This window comes from Cervus elaphus, chromosome 23, assembly GCF_910594005.1.
Source record: "Cervus elaphus chromosome 23, mCerEla1.1, whole genome shotgun sequence".
Taxonomy (NCBI): Eukaryota; Metazoa; Chordata; class Mammalia; order Artiodactyla; family Cervidae; genus Cervus; species Cervus elaphus.
In genome coordinates, this window is record NC_057837.1 from 1937308 (window position 1) to 1957392 (window position 20085).

Here is a 20085-nt window from a genome sequence, read left to right on the forward strand (position 1 = left end):
TTTGCAACCACATGGAGATGCAGCCCAACAGGCTCCTCTGTCCATGGGATTTTCCAGGCAAGAATACTGGGGTGGGCTGCCATTGCCTTCTCCAGGCGGTCTTCCCAACCCAGGGATCTAACCACATCTCCTGAATTGCCAAGCAGATTCTTTACCACTGCGTCACCAGGGAAGCCCCATTGGTCTGTTTATAATATAATAAATATACATGTGCAGAAACGTGCACACATAGTCACCAGAAGGAGACAAATACAAGAACATTTATAGCTGTGCTGTTTGTAATAGCCCCAGATTGAATCAGCCTGGTGTCCGTCAAGTGTTACATGAATAAATATAGTGTGATATAGTCACGCCATTGAATACTGTACAGCCATGAGACTGTATAGTCCACAATGGCACACAATATAATGCTTTTTACAAGTGATATATTATGTGAAAGGAGCCAGATACAAAAGCATACACAATATTATTACACTTAGATGAAGTTAAAAGCATAGTTACTTTGTGGGGGGTGACTAGCAATTTGAAGGTGGTAAAAGGGAAACTTCTCAAATGCTGTTCTTGTTCTTCTCCTGATCTGGGCACTGGTTAAATGAGTGTGCTTACTTTATGAAAGAAAAAGCACAAATCCATTCACTTATTGTATCATCTGTGGTTGCATAACAAATACCAGTCAAAAACTCAGTGCCTAAGCAATAAGCATTTAGCATTAGTCACAAGTTTTGGAGTTGGGGCTCTTCTGGTCTTTCTCGATGTCGCTCATGTGTCAGCTGAACTCTGCTGAGCTCGGCTGGACCCTCTTCCAGGATTGGGAGTCAACTGGCTCTGGGCTGGTCTAGGATGGCTTCAGGGAGCTCAGGGTCTCCTCACCTAGCCTCTCATCTGACAAGAGGCAAGCCCAAGCTTATTCATATGCTGGTGATGGTGTTCAAAGAGCAAGAATGGAAGCACTGGAGGCCTTTTGAGAAATAGAACTAGTACCGTGTCACTTCTGTCATCTTCTATTGACAAAAAAATAAAATGCACAGGTGAAGAATGAAGATGTGTGGCCATTTAAAGTATCAATCTATCACACTTAGGATATATGTACTTTTCTCTCTATGCATACTATGACATCACTGGCTCAGTGGACATGAGTTTGAGCAAACTCTGGGAGATGGTGAAGGACAGAGAAGCCTGGTGTGCTACAGTCCATGGGTCACAAAGAGTTGGACACAAATGAGTGACTGAACAACAACTATGCATAATAAGAATTTTTAATAAAGTTAATTAGATCTGCATATGTCTGTTTATACTGTTGGATGTGGCTCTAGTTTGCTTTGCAGTCTAACATTTTACTCCATGAGTGTATTACAGTTTATCCAGTCTCCTACTGAGGGGCATTTTAGGGATTTTTAGTTTATTACCATGATACACAGATCTGCTATGAACATTCCTGCACATGTACCCTAATATAAGTTTTTCTTTTTCTATATATGTTTATTTGAGCATGTCAGCTCTTAGTTGCAGTATGTAGGCTCCATCATTGCAGATCTCAGACTCTAGCTGCCACATGTGACTTGGGCTTAGTTGCTCCGCAGGATGTGGGATCACAGTTCCTGAAACAGTGATTGAACCCACATCCCCTGCACTGCAAGGCAGACTCTTAATCCCGGGTGACCAGGAAAGTCCCAAGAGTTTTTCTTGATTGTATACCAAACTGTGAATTGCTATGTCTTAAGGAATATGAATCTTCAGTTATGCATGACAAAGCCAAATGTCTTCCAAAGTAACTCTATCATTTTACACTTCCCTAAGCAGTATATAAGGGACCCTGATCCAGACACTTGCCAACAGTCAATATTCATGTCAGATTTCTTAAGAGTTCCCATTAAGGTGGGAATACAGTGACATCTCATGGAGGTGTTTGCCTTACTCTGATGAGTGAAGAGAATGATTGTATTTTCCTTTCTATTTTTTTGCTGTAACTCTGGTTTTCATTAGATGTGTTTCTTAAGTATAGTGCCTTTCTTATGCTCATTTTAAACATTGGGTTATTTTTTTCTTATCTTATTGCTTTATAGACATTTTTTATATTCTCAATACTACATCTTTGTCAGATGTGTGTTGTGAACATCTTTGCCAAATTTATAACTTGTTTCTTACTTTGCTGACAGTGTCATTTGATTAACAGATTTCTTTTTTTTTTTTTTTTTAATTCTTTTTTTTTTTTTTTTTTTAATTTTTTTATTAGTTGGAGGCTAATTGCTTCACAACATTTCAGTGGGTTTTGTCATACATTGATATGAATCAGCCATAGATTTACACTTATTCCCCATCCCGATCCCCCCTCCCATCTCCCTCTCCACCCGATTCCTCTGGGTCTTCCCAGTGCACCAGGCCGGAGCACTTGTCTCATGCATCCCACCTGGGCTGGTGATCTGTTTCACCATAGATAGTATACATGCTGTTCTTTTGAAACATCCCACCCTCACCTTCTCCCACAGAGTTCAAAAGTCTGTTCTGTATTTCTGTGTCTCTTTTTCTGTTTTGCATATAGGGTTATCGTTACCATCTTTCTAAATTCCATATATATGTGTTAGTATGCTGTAATGTTCTTTATCTTTCTGGCTTACTTCACTCTGTATAAGGGGCTCCAGTTTCATCCATCTCATTAGGACTGGTTCAAATGAATTCTTTTTGACGGCTGAGTAAAATTCCATGGTGTATATGTACCACAGCTTCCTTATCCATTCATCTGCTGATGGGCATCTAGGTTGCTTCCATGTCCTGGCTATTATAAACAGTGCTGCGATGAACATTGGGGTGCACGTGTCTCTTTCAGATCTGGTTTCCTCAGTGTGTATGCCCAGAAGTGGTATTGCTGGGTCATATGGCAGTTCTATTTCCAGTTTTTTAAGGAATCTCCACACTGTTTTCCATAGTGGCTGTACTAGTTTGCATTCCCACCAACAGTGTAAGAGGGTTCCCTTTTCTCCACAGCCTCTCCAGCATTTATTGCTTGTAGACTTTTGGATAGCAGCCATCCTGACTGGTGTGTAATGGTACCTCATTGTGGTTTTGATTTGCATTTCTCTAATAATGAGTGATGTTGAGCACCTTTTCATGTGTTTGTTAGCCATCTATATGTCTTCTTTGGAGAAATGTCTGTTTAGTTCTCTGGCCCATTTTTTGATTGGGTCATTTATTTTTCTGGAATTGAGCTGCAGGAGTTGCTTGTATATTTTTGAGATTAATCCTTTGTTTCTTCATTTGCTATTATTTTCTCCCAATCTGACGGCTGTCTTTTCACCTTACTTATAGTTTCTTCTGTAGTGCAAAAGCTTTTAAGTTTCATTAGATCCCATTTGTTTAGTTTTGCTTTTATTTCCAATATTCTGGGAGGTGGGTCATAGAGGATCTTGCTGTGATTTATGTCGGAGAGTGTTTTGCCTATGTTCTCCTCTAGGAGTTTTATAGTTTCTGGTCTTACATTTAGATCTTTAATCCATTTTGAGTTTATTTTTGTGTATGGTGTTAGAAAGTGTTCTAGTTTCATTCTTTTGCAAGTGGTTGACCAGTTTTCCCAGCACCACTTGTTAAAGAGGTTGTCTTTTTTCCATTGTATATCCTTGCCTCCTTTGTCAAAGATAAGGTGTCCATAGGTTCGTGGATTTATCTCTGGGCTTTCTATTCTGTTCCATTGGTCTATATTTCTGTCTTTGTGCCAGTACCACACTGTCTTGATGACTGTGGCTTTGTAGTAGAGTCTGAAGTCAGGCAGGTTGATTCCTCCAGTTCCATTCTTCTTTCTCAAGATTACTTTGGCTATTCGAGGTTTTTTGTATTTCCATACAAATTGTGAAATTCTTTGGTCTAGTTCTGTGAAAAATACCGTTGGTAGCTTGATAGGGATTGCATTGAATCTATAGATTGCTTTGGGTAGAATAGCCATTTTGACAATATTGATTCTTCCAATCCATGAACACGGTATGTTTCTCCATCTGTTTGTGTCCTCTTTGATTTCTTTCATCAGTGTTTTATAGTTTTCTATGTATAGGTCTTTTGTTTCTTTAGGTAGATATACTCCTAAGTATTTTATTCTTTTTTGATTAACAGATTTCTTAATTTTAAGTGTTAAAATTTTTGTTTTAATGCTTAGTGTTAGCTATTGAGGCTTGTTTACGCAATCCTTAACTACCCACAAGGTCTGAATTATATTTATTTATATTGTCTTCTAAAGGATGTATTTATGTATCATTCCTCTTTTTTTAAAATTTTTGTTTTAATGCTTAGTGTTAGCTATTGAGGCTTGTTTACGCAATCCTTAACTACCCACAAGGTCTGAATTATATTTATTTATATTGTCTTCTAAAGGATGTATTTATGTATCATTCCTCTTTTTCCCAATGATCTGTCATGTCACCATGTTCATCTATCAAAGTTGCATACACACACGGGCCAGTTTCCTAGCTGCCTGTCCCATTCCATTGGTTAACTTGTCTACCCGTGTGTCTGCACTGACCTCTTGGTTACCATAACTCCATCACACCCTGTGTCTGGTAAGATACCCCTTCCTATTCCTAGTTGGTTCATCCACTTCTAAGGCCAGCACTTAGGAAGAAAAGGTTCATTCTTAACTGGCTCAATACCTTGAATTTATCTGAAAGAAGCACTGTATTTGTAACTTTCTTATAAATAACATCTGTTGAAAAATAGAAAATATTTCAAAACAGCACAACTTAAACATTTTTCAGTTTAACCCTTCATATCATATTTTAAAAATAATGACAAATATCTTTAAATCCATGTTTCTCAAACTTTTGTGTACATATGAATTGCCTAGAGATCTTGTTCAGAATGAAAATTCTGATTCTCTTGGTCTGGGGTAAGCTTGATAAGATACTTTGAGTAGCAATGTACTTTGAGTATAAGCCAAAAAGTACTTTGAGTAGTAATGCTTTATAAGGTGATTTTATCCCACATAGCTGAGTTGGAGAACTTTTCCTTCTAGACATGGCATTCTGGCTATCTTTGGAAAACCTCTTGAATTTTTTACCTCAGACCTATATTAATTCAAGAACCTGCTCTTTTTTCCCTTTATCTATCTGGTTATTTGCAGAATCTCTAATTCTCAGTCATTGGTCAGATATTTCTTACTGAAGTCTTTTTTCCGGTGTAGACTCCAAGTTGAAGTCTATTAGACCATGTAAAATATTTTCAAAGATTATGGACTGTTCAGCAGAATAAATATCTACTTGAATGTGGTAAGACCTGGATAACACAGTGGGAACAGGAGAGGGGAGAGAAAAGAGTATAATATCCTGTCTCCATTCCACCTACCATGATAGCATATATCAATTTTGCCTTTGTTCTTCCTCTATTCTATAAAAAAGCTTCTACCAACTTTCTGCTTTAGTAAATCATTGAGAGAATACACATATATGGCTTCTTGCTAATGCTTAATGGAAGAGAAGGTTATTATAAGAGAAACTGTAGTGCGGTAATAACAGAGTTTGAATTCCAACTGTATTCTTTGCCAGCTGTGTGACCTGGCCACTAAATGATGGTAGAATTTGCCTCATAGAGTAATGTAAGAATCCAAAGCGGTACATGCAGATAATCCATGTCGGTCATGTAAGCAGTACCCAGCATATAAGAAAAGTTTCATAAACATTCATAGGAAGTCACTGCTATTGGACACTATTACAGGAAAATCACTGAAGGCCTAGTGGAAGGAAACTTCTCTGTGCTTAAGACACTGGTGATTAGCTCGTTTTCATGATAACTAGAAGCTTTAATTTCATGGATTAGCTCAGAGGCAGGTCTCCCCACAGTGATTCACAGTTCCCAAATCAATAAAACATTCTGAACGGGCAGTTTGTATGAATAGCTCATGTTGGTTTGTAACTTTGACTTGGCTCACCATTATATTTTAAGTTTCTAACCCTTGAGAGACAGCTGTAAAACACCATTCAGGATTCCTCAAGCCAACTACCTCAGAGCCAACAATTTACATTAGTAGGTGCTCAATAAATATTTATTAGCAATTCAATGATTAACTGAAACAATTCATACACCTCAATAGGGATACAAGTGGAAAAAGCAGGAAAAGCATCTGCTTGAATATGATGCACTTTCAGACCAGTCAGATCAGTGTAGAATGGGAAAGGAATGGCTGTTTTTCAGTCTGAATCTAGGCATTGGATAATTTATGGTAGATCTTCAGTTCAAGTAGTTTATAAGCAAGTCAAATAATATCAATGTGCATGAGACATCAGGGCACATCAATCTCAAAATTATAATAAACCCGCTGCGATTTTTATATATTGTTGTTGTTTAATTACTGAGTCATGTCCAACTCTTTGCAACCCCATGGACTGTAGCCCGTCAGGCTCCTCTGTCCATGGGATTTCCCAGGCAAGAATCCTGGAGTGGGTTGCCATTTCCTTCTCCAGGAGATCTTCCCGACCCAGGGACTGAGCTCACATCTCCTGCATTGACAGGCATATTCTTTACCGCTGAGCCACCGAGGAAGCCCACCTATGCCAGCTAGTAATTCAAAAGCTAAGATAATGTCTTGGTTTGGATACCGTTAGAGGCAAACCCTGAGACAGGGACTTAAGTAGTGATTCTGAGAAGTGATTCCAGGAAACTAGTGGAATGTAGGGAAGGGAGCTGGGAAAAGGAAAGCAGCAGTATAGGGTGTGTGTTTATTAGCAAGTTAGGCATACTAGACAACAATGGAGCTGCATAATGAAAAGGATATGGCTCTCTAAGTTTCTATGTGGAAGCATGCTGTCTACCAACCAGAAACACTCACACTGAACTGTTATATGACAAAGAAGTAGAATTCTACTTTATTTTGGTGCAATTTGTTACAGCAGCCAGTGTTATGCTAACTAATACATTCTTACATACATAATTTGTGTTGCATGATTTATGTTAAGGTTAAGGGACTATGTGTAGATATGACAAATGTTTCTCCTATTTATGATTCCTATTTATTAGGCAATTTTATGCTATAAAGTTAGCCTCTTAAAGTTGCTTTGGAAATATTTGATTATTCTGCATTTAAAGTAAAATTAGAGAATAATCCTAACAATAAATCTTGAGTACTTTATATACCTACTTTACAGCTATAAGAAAGAACTGATGTTATGAATCCCAAGGGCATTATCACTTTCCATCAATCTTTATTTCTCTTCTACAAGGAAATTATGGGGGTGAAAAAGTCTCTATTTTCTTCCATTGTTATCACTGGATTAAAATGTATACAGAACATACAGTCTGTGGCTATCATGAAGCTATGCTTCTATAGACCAAACTGGGTGACTTCCCAATTAAGTATTATTATTGCAAACTGATGTTAAAACATTATTCCTTTTTTTTTCCTGCTTGGAAAACAAGCAGAGCTAATTTACCAAATCTCACTTTCTGCTTCTACCTTCCCATCAGCTAACCATCTGCTGGTGTGTTTAACCCTGAGGCTATTTCCAAAAACCTGGGTGACTTCTTCAAATCACCCAATCAAGAGGATTAAAAGCCCTTCTGGTGGGTCATGGGCATCTTTATTTACACAGGAATAAATGGCTTTAGGGAAAGCTACTTGGTTCTACCAATCCAGTTCTGATTCTCAGTTGACCTTGCCAGCCAGTGAGCCATCCTAGTCCCAAATATGTTGTGCAAAACTCAGAACTGGCACTGAGATGGGACCCTGGCCGGCTCAGCCCCCACCCCAGACTGGACTAAGGAGCCGTGGCTCGGACCCAACTGAGAGTCAGGGGCAATCTATTCCAAAGGTTTTTATGGTATAATCACATGTGCAGTTATCCATACTTCTGAATAGAATGAGACGCCTCCCTGCCATCCAAGATTATAATGCCGCAGCCTCCATAATCCAGATTCCAATGGTATTGTATCTGGTACTTTATATCTGACATTGTACCTTGACAACAGTCAAATGTGTTTAGGTTTACAAAATAGTTTCCAAATCTGATGCTACTTTCTTGGCAAGACTTAATCATTAAATATATCGATGATTCTCAACAATAGTAGACAGCATGCTTCCACATGGTAACTTAGAGAACCATATCCCTTTCATTATGTAGCTCCATTATTGTCTAGGACTCTGCTGGAAAAGGGAAAGAGACAGTAGAGATGCCCCTGTATGCCTGGAAGAAGCCAGTCCTGATACTTCATTTGCAAGAGCAGGTCAAATGCCTCCCCCCATCCCAGGGGTGAAGATGGTGAGGAGGGCCTGTAAGCACTGTCCCTGTCGAGGCGGCTGCCATCCAGGCACGGCAGACACTTGGGAGGGTGGCTGTAAATTCAGGGGGTTGCTGGTCGTTTTCCGTGACGTCGATCAAGCTCCACTCTGAATTAACTGCCACTCGTGTAAGGGCTTCCCTGGTGGCTCTGACAGTGAAGAATTTGCCTGTAATGAGGGAGACCCATGTTCAATCCCTGGGTCAGGAAGATCCCCTGGGGAAGGAAATGGCTACCCTCTCCGTTATTCTTGTCTGGAGAATTCCATGGACAGAGGAACCTGGTTGGCTACATACAGTCCATGGGGTCGCAGAGAGTTGGACATGACTGAGTGACTCTCACTTTCCGTTTTTGCTTTTCATGTAACACCCCAAAGGTAAAGTCAGCAGAGTAACCACTTTGTGTTCCAAATCACCTCTTAGACCTCATGAACAAAAAAAAAAAAAAGGAGAAGAAGAAAGAGAGAGATCCATCAGAGACAGAATCTGGCCTTGAAGCCTTTAAAAAGAGCATTTCTATAAAAACACCTTTTATCAGATCCCATATTCCAAAACCCATGGGTTTAGTAGTCATATCACCAGCTTTTGATAAAGGAGGAAATAGGAAAATAGACATAGAATTATCTGGCAAGTTCCTTGTGGAGGAGCTGCCTAGGATAGGACCAAAAGCTTATCTCGTATATAAGGATCTTCTTTTTCCCGATGATGAGCATCCTGCCACAGATTCAGGACGCCAGCCCAATGTGGCTGTGTCTCCATTCATGCAGCAAAGAGGGCGGTAGCCAGTTCCTGAGTGGGGAGGCCTTGGTAGACTTCTGGGTAGCTACCTATCAAGTCCAAAGACACACCCACAGAATATATTACCCAGATAGTCTAAAAGTTGCAAACTGACCTGCAAGGTGTTTTTTAAATTTCTAATATAGATGCTAACACTGACAAACCAGAAGATTTAACAGGAAGATCCAGATTGCTAGCTTTCGTTGAAAAATCAGATGTGCCAACTTTGAGCAAACATGGATCAGTCTAGTTGGCAAGATTGGGTGGCTCCTCTTTGTAACCAAGGGCCCGAGGACAACTGACTGTGATCATAGCCTGGCCCCAGTCTCTCATTTACCTTCCTTCCCGGCCTGGTTTCAGTCTGCTGTCTCTAAGAAAATTAATCATAGTTTCCAACTTGACCTTGAGTAGAGAATTCAGGAGTGACAACCAGACTTCTCCAAACCCCTCTGAGGCCAAGAGCTCAAATGTCTAGTTTCCTCTCAGATCGAGTTATAAACGGTCAACCTTAAACCACAGCCTTTTAGGCAGAAGACATAAACATCATGTTTAGAAGGCGTGACTGTCTAGAAAATACTCACTCCCTAAACATCAAAATCAATTATCCTGATAAAACCCACATACAGCTAACCACTTGTGAAATACACATTTATAAAAAGAAAAACCAAAACTAATTTTAGGTGATCAGGAGAAGAGCATTCTTCAGGGACGTGGCTGAGTTCATTCAAGGACGCTCGACACAGTCTGTCTCTTGCTTTTTAAATGCACAGGCTTTAAGTCAAGAGAGAGCATTTTTAGCTGTAAATCAAGTGGAGCTAATTATGAATTAAAAGAAGTTAAGACAGAAGTGTGTACAGGTGAGGACACTGATCCAAAGAGAGGCCCATCAGGGCAGGACCTCCTTGAGAAAAAGCCTTGGGAGGCCACTCTGGCAGGTCTTAAGGGCTCCCATCCCAAGACTTTGCCAGGAGGACAAGTCCCTGGGACTCCCACTTATCTGAAACGATTACAGCACCATCTGTACTATAGACATTTGTTTCTAATATGACTCAGCATAGGAACTGAAATCATAATGCAAGTTCAATTCTTCCCTGCTGGTAGCATTCCACTTGTTGAAGAAAATGTACACACTTCATCTAAAAATAATTAGCCCTTGAATGGCCTTATATTTCTATTGACCTGGGGCTTTTTATCGATTCTTTCAGGGTTTCTGTGGCTGAGAGAATGAGATTCTTCTGCTTGTGTCTTCTTAGCATCCCTCCAGTGGACATAAAACACCCTTTGTTGTCATGCCCTTGCTCTTTATAGAGCAGCCAAATCAGAAGCCACAAACTGCAGACTAAATTGAGCCTTCTATTGGGCTTTTGGTACATGTTGCCATTTTTTAATTTGAGTATTTTACACATGAAATATAATTCCATTTGGCCACAGATGTTGGTATTTCTCTATTGCCATATACCAAACTGAATTCATAGCTTTATGTTGTTTCTGAATTTAGAGATTTTGAAATTAATGTTCCCGTATTAAATTAATTCATACATGAGAAGTCCTAAGAACTGTGCATGACAAACAGTAAATACACAGTAAAAATTCAGTTACCACTTTCACTGTGTTACTACCATTATTTTTGTGGTTCCCTATTTCATTGCAATTGACTAGCTATATATACTGGATACGTTCTATCCCAAGAGATCTTTATTTTCTCTTTTAAACCAGAATTTTTCATTATTCCAATTTTCCTTTTGCTTATCCTTTCTTGGAGTAGCTGACTCTTTACAGAAATAGTCTGATTAAATTAGACTGCACTTAATGGCAAACAGGAAAACAGCCAGCTGACCAAATAAACAGATCCTAAACTGAAAAATTGCACAGGGGGAGTGAACAGCCAGTGTCTTCCAAGCATGACAGACACAAACAGAAAAGCCCAGTGAAGGTTTAGAAATAAATCAGGCTAGTTGCAGCCAGATTGGAGCCGTTATTGTTTTCCATGAGCCCATACAGGCATACCTTGCTTTATGGTACATCTGCTTATCACTCTTTGCAGATAGCAATTTTTTATTTTTACTTCTTTTACCAACTGAGAGTTTGTGGCAGCCCTGTTTCAAGCAAGTCTATCAGCACCGTTTTTCTAACAACATTTGCTTACTTTGTGTTTTTGTGTCACATTTTGGTAATTCTCGTAATATTTCAAACCCATCACAAGCAAAAAGATTCTGATTCACGGAAGGTTCAGATGACTGCTAGCATTTTTAGCAATAAAGTATTTTTAATTAGGGAATGTGTATTGTTGTTTAGATACAATACTTTTGTATACAGAGTAGACCATAGTATTCTATGAATGTAACTTTTATATATACTGGGAAACAGAAAGTTCATGCTACCTGCTTTATTTATTTACTTTATTGTGGCCATCAGAAACTGAAACCACAGTATCTCCAAAGTATGCCCATACTCTGTTTTATCTTTTTTTAACTTTTCATTTTCTATTGGGGTATAGCCATTAACAATGTTGTGGTAGTTTCAGGTGAAAGTGAAGGGACTCAGACATGCATGTACCAGTATCCCTTCTCCCCAGTGTACTCTATTATTAAGAGAGCATGTCAGCTAGACCCTATACCATGAAACCCCTCCTCAGCATCACTTTTCAGTAAAAGACACTTCCCAGTGATTTGTGACAGCAACTTTAAAATCTAGACACATAAGGAAAATATGCTGAAGTTATTTGTTATACTTCTGTCAACATGCAGAATATTAAAATCTTCACAAACCCTGTTTTTACAGAGGGAGGAGGTTGGCCTGGAATGGTAGGGATGGAGTCTGGGTTAGAAGGCAAGAATTTGATGTTTAGACCTTGAATCTCCCCTAGACTACTTGGATGGTAGGCTTCAGTTTCCTTATTTAAAAAATAATGGGTAATAATGTACAGAATGTGTATTCATTCAAATTGCTTAGCTTCCATAGCCTGGAGCACAGGTCTTCAAAGATTTAGATGATCTTTTGGTATTTTAAGTACAATAGCATCTTTCAGTTTGACAGGGTGTCTCTGGACCATGATTGATCATTTGTTAAAATCAAAATTGTTTTTCTCTTTCACAGTCATTTTTATTCCCAGCTGTGATAGGCCCCAGTTGAGTCTTCCTACAGAAAGCAGCAAACTAAAACCAGAAAATTCCTAGTGTTACCAAGCACCCTTGGACCCACTTGCTCACTGCACAGCAAACCAGTCTATTAACACTGGGCTGTACTGAAGGAAAGTACAGCATTTGTTTGCAGGGCACCAAGCAAGGAGAATGTGCAGCTCAAGCTCGAAAGACCCGAACTTCCCAATGGCTTTCAAGGAAGGGTTTTCTAAGACAGTGTTTGAGGTGAGGACTTCAGGTTAAGTGACTTTCTTGATTGGTTGGTGGTGAGGTAAAAGGGATCTTAACAGGACTCTTAACCATGAGCCTTCTAGTTCCAGTCAGTCTGGAGTCTCTGTGCTTGTGATCAGCAAATAATCACCATCCTCCACCTGGGTGGGGGTATCTTAGTTTTTACAGAACAACTCAGAGGTATGTGTCAAATAATGTGTATATCTCTTGAGGAGAAACTAGGACTCTGTTTCATCACTGACTATTGTTTAAACGATCATTTCTTTTCTTGCTTATATGTGTTTCCTTTGTTTCTGCATTCCTTCACTTCTCTAATTAGTATCTCCTTGTGCCTGCTCTTTAGAACTCAGGAAGATATAGGAAACTAAAGGCTTTTTCTGCAAACAAGAAACAGGGGACAAAGAGGGGCTTTTATACCCAGGAAAGCCCAGCAGGGTCCTTTTCAGTTTCAATCTCCCCTTTTCCTTGGTACTCCTCAGTCTTAAAGAGAACCAGGGTGGACAAGAAATGGAATAAAGTTTTGAATAGAGAGATTAATCATAAACTCAGCAGGGGAACTCTGTTTTAGGAAGAGTCAATTTCACTAGGCTTTAAGAGCAGGCATCCATAAGGCAAGAGTACCAAAGAGTGTTCAAACTACTGTACACTTGCAGTCATTTCACGTGCTAGCAAGGTTATGTTCAAAATCCTCCAAGCTAGGCTTCAGCAGTACACAAACCAAGAACTTCCAGATGTACAAGCTGGGTTTCAAAGAGACAGAGGAACCAGACATCAAATCGCCAACATTCGTCACATCATGGAGAAAGCAAAACAGAATTCCAGAAAAACATCTACTTCTGCATCATTGATTATTCTAAACCCTTGGACTCTGTGGCTCACAGCAAACTGTGGAAAATTCTAAAAAAGATGGGAGTACCAGACCACCTTACTTGTCTCCTGAGAAACCTGTGTGCAGATCAATAAGCGACAGTTAGAACCAGACTTGGAACAATGGCCTGGCCCAAAATTGGGAAAGGAGTACTCTTGTACTTGTAAGCAGAATATGTCATGTGAAATGCTGGGCAGGATGAATCACAAACTGGAATCAAGATTGCTGGGAGAAATATCAGCAACCTCAGATATGCAGAATATATCACTCTAATGGCAGAAAGCAAAGTGAAACTAAAGAGCTTTTTGATTAAAGTGAAAGAGGGGAGTAAATGGGCTGGCTTAAAACTCAACATTAAAAAAATTAAGATCATGGCAGCTGGTCCCATCACTTCATGGCAAATAGATGGGGAAAAGTGGAAGCAGTGAGAGATTTTATTTTCTTGGGCTCCAAAATCACTGCAGATGGTGACTGCAGCCATGAAATTAAAAGACACTTGCTCCTTGGAAGGAAAATTATGACCAACCTAGACAGCATATTAAAAAGCAGAGACATCACTTTGCTGACAAAGGTCTATCTAGTCAAAGCTATGGTTTTTCCAGTAGTCATGTACAGACATGAGAGTTCAACCATAAAGAAGGCTGACCACTGAATAATTGATATTTTCAAGCTGGTGCTGGAGAAGACTCTTGAGAATCCCTTAGACTGCAAGGAGACCAAACTGGCCAATCCTAAAGGAAATCAACCCTGCATACGCTGGAAGGACTGTTGCTGAAGCTGGAGCTCCAATACTTGCCACCTGATGTGAAGAGCCAATTCATTGGAAAAGACACTGATTCTTGGAAAGACTGAAGGCAGGAGGAAAAGGCAGGGACAGAGGACGAGATGGTTATATAGCATCACTGACTCAACGGACTTGAGTTTGAGCAAGCTCCAGATGCTAGAGGACAGAGGAGCCTGGCATGCAAAGAGTCAGACACGACTTAGAGACTGAACAGCAAAAACAACTCCAGTTCTAACACAAAAATTTCAAGGTCTGGAATGCACAGGTTGGCTGGGATGAAGTGGCTTACCAAATGGCATAATTATTGCCTTACATTTTTGTATAGTCAACCCTCTATATCCATGTGTTCCATATCTGTGGAGTCAACCAGCTTCAAATTGAAAATCTTTGGGAAAAAATTCCAGAAATTTCCAAAAAGCAACACTTGAATTTGCCGTATGCTAGCGACTATTAGAATTTACATAGCATTTACATTGATTTACAGCTATTTACATAGAATTGACATTGTATTAAGTGTTCAAAGTAATCTAGAGGTGATTTAAAGGATATGGGAGAATGCTCATATGTTATATGCACCATTTTATATAAGGAACTTAAACATCCTCAGATTTTTATATCCTTCACCACAGAGTTTCATGAACACTTTTGAGAGAAATTGAGGGTCATGGGGAAATGCTACAATAACCACTGCATAACAAGCCACAGATCTTCGCTGACATGAAATATTTATTTAATTCATGACTTTGCAGAGTTCAACTGATCTGGGCTGAACATAGCTGATCTCAGTTTGGCTTGTTCAACATCTATGATTAATTAAGTAGGTCATGTAGGTGACTCTACTGATCTCAGCCAGACTTGTTCACATCTCCAGGTACCAGTCAGCTGCTCTTTGATCTTTGGGCTGTGTGACTGGGATGATTGGGGTGACTAAGCTCTGTTCATAGGCCTCATCCTCTACTAGACTAGTCCAGGCATGCTTCCATGCCCATGGCAAAATAACAGGAGTGAAAACTGAAATGTGCATGTGCTTTTCCAAGTGTCTCCTTGGGTGGCTTCTGCTAACATCCTATTGGCCAAAAATGATGTTTGACCACCTCATATTCAAGTGGTAGAGATAGACTCTAAGAGAGTCTATCCTTCCTAAGAGAAACTTAAGAGTCATAAGGCAAAGACTGTGGGTGGAAACAGGGAGAGGCAAGTGTGGGGCCACTGATCCAGTCAATCTATTGTAGAGGAGAGTCAACTAGGTTTTGGTTCTGCTTTTGCTATTAGCAAACTAGCCTTGAGAAAACCACTTACTTCTTTCAGTCACAGGTTTGTACTAACGGGAAAAAAAGGTTTGACTATATAATTTCTCTTTTTTTTTTTTTTTGACTATATAATTTCTAAAATTCCTTTCCAACACTAATCTTGGAAGAGCTGACTATATAATTGCTAATATCCCTTTCAAAGGTTTCTACAATAATCTCTAGACACCTGTAAGTTGCTTACAAAAGAAATTATGAAATACATTTTAAGAATCAAAAAAGGTATAAATTACAGGTTAAGTTGGGAAATTGCAGCATTTCAAGAGACATTTATTTCAGAAAGGACAGTGAAGAAGAAATGGGGTTGGAGCTAGGAAAAGAGTCAAAGGAATCTGATTTTCTTTGATGTATGAAGAGCCACTTTTCTTAATGGGCAGTTTCATGGAGTATATGCATGTATAGAGGAGTTTACAAGTAAAAGCATCACCAACTCAATGGACACAAGTTTGAGCAAACTTCAGGAGACAGTGAAGGACAGGGAACCCTGTTGGACATGACTCAGTGACTGAACAACAACAATACATAAAAGCTATGCATTTAATCAAAACCACAATGAGGTACCGTTACACGCCAGTCAGGATGGCCGCTATCCAAAAGTCTACACGCAATAAATGCTGGAGAGGGTGTGGAGAAAAGGGAACCCTCTTACACCGTTGGTGGGAATGCAAACTAGTACAGCCACTATGGAGAACAGTGTGGAGATTCCTTAAAAAACTGGAAATAGAATGGCCATACGACCCAGCAATTCCACTGCTGGGCATACACACCAAGGAAACCAGAATCGAAAGAGACATGTACCCCAATGTTCATCGCAGCACTGTTTATAATAGCCAGGACATGGAAGCAACCTAGATACCCATCAGCAGATGAATGGATAAGAAAGCTGTGGTACATATACACAATGGAATATTACTCAGCCATTAAAAAGAATACATTTGAATCAGTTCTAATGAGGTGGATGAAACTGGAACCTATTATACAGAGTGAAGTAAGCCAGAAAGAAAAATACCAATACAGTATACTAATGCATATATATGGAATTTAGAAAGATGGTAACGATAATCCTGTATGCAAGACAGCAAAGGAGATGCAGATGTATAGAACAGTCTTTTGGACTCTGTGGGAGAGGGTGAGGGCAGGATGATATGGGAGAATGGCATTGAAACATGTAAATTATCATATGTGAAACGAATCACCAGTCCAGGTTCGATGCATGAGACAGGGTGCTCGGGGCTGGTGCACCGGGATCACCCAGAGGGTTGGGATGGGGAGGGAGGTGGGAGGGGGGTTCAGAATGGGGAACACATGTACACCCATGGAGGATTCAAGTCAAAGTATGGCAAAACCAATACAATGTTGTAAAGTAAAATAAATTAATTAATTAATTTAAAAAAATTTTTAAAGCTATGCATTTGGCTTCTGGTTTGAAATAAAATTTAAAATGCAAATACATGTTAGGAACTTTGCTTAGTAAACCACAGGATCTCTCGCTCCTGTCTTTCCTCTTTTATTGATTCAGTGTTTGGATCTATCACTTGATTCACTTTTGTTGTTGGAGGTTTTTTTGTCGGGGGAAGAGTGGGGAGGTGGTTGGCCGTGCCACACAACATGTGAGATCTGGGTTCTCTGACCAGAGGTCAAACCTATGCCTCTGATAGTGGAAGCACAGAGTCTTAACCACTGGACCTTCAGTGAACCAGGGAAGCCCCTGATTCAGAACTTGGATCCGTTGCCTACTTTGTCCTTGATCCCTCTGTCTTTTCTTTCTATTGACTGGAAAATCCTCATTCTGCCTTTACTCAAAAGCTACCAGCAAATACTTTGAATCCAAATCTGAACACTGGCCAACTTCAGAGATTCAGAGGTATGAAATTTACAAAAAGAGGGGTTTTTTTTAATATAAATCCAGATCTTGAAATAATATTTGAAGAGGGAAACCCAAAAAGAGCACTTTGTTGGACATCCTTTGTCTAAAGTGGTGCTATTCAAACAATGGTCCTTAGACCAGAAACATCACCCTAGAACTCGTTAGAAATGTAGAATCTCAACACCTCCACCCCAGATCTACTGAATCAGAATCTGCATTTCAACAAAATCATCAGGTGCTTTGTATGTACATTAACTTTTGAGAGCACTGACCTAAAACTTGCTTATCATGTCGCTTCTAACATGCAGCCATATTTTTAAAAAGTGTTCTCAATCCTGCCTGAGGACAATCTTTGGATTAAACCTTCTGGCCAACTCTGTTATCTTAAAATGTAAATTATGGGAGTGGGTCTGGTGAGGTCTTTGCAGCCTCCAGACATTCTTTGGATTCATTGGAGAGTATATAACTCCATTGCTAATACTAACAAAGGGGTACTCTTTTGCCCCCTTCTGATGCCTATGTCAGAAGCTTTCTCTATCTCCTTTATACTTTAATAAAACTTTATTACACACACACACACACACAAAGTGTTTTCAACCACAGACTATGAGGCTCCTCCATTGTAATCTGTGGCTAATTACACCTAAAGAAATTTGGTGAAGATTTAATTTATATATTAGAGCAGATTCAAAGATATAGATATATAGAGAGAGATATCTATATCTGCGTCTGCCTACAGTGCAGGAGACCCAGGTTCAATCCCTGGGTTAGGAAGATCCTCTGGAGAAGGAAATGGTAACCCACTCCAGTATTCTTGCCTGGAAAATCCCATGGACGGAGGAGCGTGGTAGGCTACAGTCCGTGGGGTTGCAAAGAGTCGGACATGAGTGAGCGACTTCACTTTCTTTTCACTTTCATATCTATATCTACTTACATATGTATCCATACATAGATATACTTGGACTTATACAAGAGAAGTTATAGCTAGAGAGCTCCAGCCCCCTACCCTGGAAATTTCACCTATTACATGCCTCATGAGGAGAAGTTTGAAAGCTGCTGCCCCAGGATAATGATAATACCAAGTGTATTAGCAGACTCCCACAAAGCCCAACAATTTAAGCCCCACTTCCCTTGTGGCTCAGCTGGTAAAGAATCTGCCTGCAATGCGGGAGACCTGGGTTCGATCCCTGCGTTGGGAAGATCCCCTGGAAAATGGAAAGGCTACCCACTCCAGTATTCTGGCCTGGAGAATTCCACGGACTGTATAGCCTATGGAGTCACAAAGAGTCGGACACAACTGAGCAACTTTTACTTTCATTTCCTTCATAGTATTTCTCGGGTCACTTCAAGGCTCTGACCCACACTCCTCATGTTTAACACCCATAGCACATCTTATCATGGCAGCCATTCAGCCTGACTTATGTTCCCATCCACATCGCTTATCTCTCTGGAAAGATTCTAAGTTTTTCATTCTTCACAGCATGAAACATAGGACCTTACACCAGTCAGGGTGTTCAAAAATATTATTTGTTGATAGATGCTTCAAAATCAACAGCAACTCAGAAAAGAATCCAAAGGAGAGATTTAACAAGTACCATAATTATCTTGCATTGACCAAATAATGACTCAAATGATATAAATGGAAACAACAAAGACCACTTAGTAAACAGGGTACCTGATGTTTTCATCTGTGAGTTCTTTTCTCTCTCTTCAGAGATAAAATTACACAAAATTAATTAACAAGCAAGCACACTATGCTAGTTATTTAACATGCATTATCTTATTTATATTATTATTCCCATTTTATATATGAAGCTATTTAAATTCCAAGAGATTAAATAAATTGCCCAAGGTCAATGGTAAAATTCAAGCACCCTATGTGGCCAGAGAATCTTACCTATCCCTCAATGAAGAATCCACTTGTGTTGATCTATGGCAACAGTTTAATTTGTTGTTGCTTTCCTTGCCCTTTGCAACAGCCTCTATTGTTTGTTGGCGTTTGTTCAAAAGATGAAAATTCATTTTAACATCATTTTCAAGAAGATGTAATTATTTAGGAAAAATCTGCCAAAAATATAGGCATGCACCACAGTCCAGCACTTGATTAAAAGCATCAGGAATGTACATCCATTATGAATTAATTGTATTCTTCCACATTAGCGTGAACTATTCCATTTATTTGTATGTTGGTCTGGAGTACTTTCCATTTTGACCTAGAAATAAACGGATCACCATTTACTCATTTTCTTTAGAGTTCAGTTGCTGATAGCAACCTTGGATCACAAGGTTGAACAAATGCTGCATTTAACTGCTGCTGCTGCTGCTAAGTCACTTCAGTCGTGTCCGACTCTGTGCGACCCCATAGACGGCAGCCCGCCAGGCTCCCCCGTCCCTGGGATTCTCCAGGCAAGAACACTGGAGTGGGGTGCCATGTCCTTCTCCAGTGCATGAAAGTGAAAAGTGAAAGTGAAGTTGCTCAGTCGTGTCCAACTCTTCGTGAACCCATGGACTGCAGCCCACCAGGCTCCTCCATCCATGGGATTTTCCAGGCAAGAGTACTGGAGTGGGGTGCCATTGCCTTCTCCGGCATTTTACCTGAGTGGTTTGTAATTTTGAATTCTGAGTTCAAGTTCAGTGGGAATTCTTTATCTACAGGGGTTATTCCTATCTTGGGTTGTAGAGAATCCAAATAGTCTGAACTTGCTGTTCCTCTGCTCTGAGACTCTAGGATTTTATTAATTTTTGAAGTGTTTTTTTTTTTAATATTTTATTTATTTATTTGGCTATGTTGGGTCTTAGTTGCAACATGCAAGATCTAGTTCCCTGACCAGGGATGAAATCCAGGCCCCCTGCATTGGGAGCGCA

The 20085-nt window shown here is 39.7% G+C and overlaps 1 protein-coding gene across 2 annotated transcripts in view; it reads left to right on the forward strand.

The window, feature by feature from the left end:
* The window catches only part of PLCB1 (phospholipase C beta 1), an 854892-nt gene that overhangs the window by 815349 nt on the left and 19458 nt on the right, over nucleotides 1-20085 (forward strand). The gene's annotated exons all lie outside the window — the stretch shown is intronic.